Genomic DNA, 1,030 nt, shown 5'->3' on the forward strand with positions numbered 1-1,030 from the left:
GGGGGGGGAAGGGGGGGGAAAAAAAAATTCTTCTACTCCAACTGACAGATTTGAGCAACCTACAAATAACTGAAGTAATCAAACTGCATTAAAACAATACTGCGTGTTGGCTAAATAATTTCAAAGTTGTTCCACTAGTCGCGCCTTTGGCTTTATACTCACATGTGTGGATTTTGGAAAGGAACTCCAGAAGTGTTTAGAGTAAATCTTGCTGTGGACTTGAAAGGTGGATTTGCAAAATTTAACTTCAGCGCTTTGCGTTTACCTGGGAGACAACGAACATAAAGTAAACTTTTTGTCAGCAACAAAATATTAAGAGCATCTGGAAATAAACAGGAAAAGATAAACATATTGTAAGAAAAGGAAAACACATTTCACAACATTAGCAAATCATGGCTTGTGTTAGGGACGCAGAGATGGAGAAATGGAAGTCAGCTCTCACCCCAAGCTCTTCCACCGTCTCATTCCAAGTCAGTTGCCAAAGCAAGGTGTCCAAAGCACCTCCTGTGACAGCTGGAGTACCAGCATCAGCTGCCAGGGCTACGGGGCACCTCCACACCAGGGCCCTGAACATCCTCCATGCACAACCACTCCTTTAAACAGATCCATGCTGGCAGGCTCCACTTCAGCCACGGTGGCAAAGGGGCCTGACCTCCTCGGCACAGCCTGGGCATGCCACCAGACCCAGGGTGGATGACACTGAGGAGGGGAAAGGGCACCTTGGGATGTCTTTTATGTAACAACCCAACCGTAGGAGGGCTGACAGGGTTCCTGACCCTCCTCAGCCTTACAGCAAATGGAGATAACCAGGCTTGAGCGAGGGTGGAGGAGATCTGCTGTGTGCCCCTTCTGCCAAGTGGGTCGCCAAGCAGAGCAAAATTCAGCCCATCGGAGGGGTGACCAGGTGAGAGAAAGCTTTGCTCTGCAGCCAACTGAGAAAGCATGGGGAAAAAGAAAATAAATAAATAGTAGGGTGGAAGTGCTCCTGGTCACCGCTCCAGCCACTGGCTATGTATTTTTCATTGAAGCC

This window comes from Aptenodytes forsteri, unplaced genomic scaffold, assembly GCF_000699145.1.
Source record: "Aptenodytes forsteri isolate BGI_AS27 unplaced genomic scaffold, ASM69914v1 Scaffold707, whole genome shotgun sequence".
Lineage (NCBI taxonomy): Eukaryota > Metazoa > Chordata > Aves > Sphenisciformes > Spheniscidae > Aptenodytes > Aptenodytes forsteri.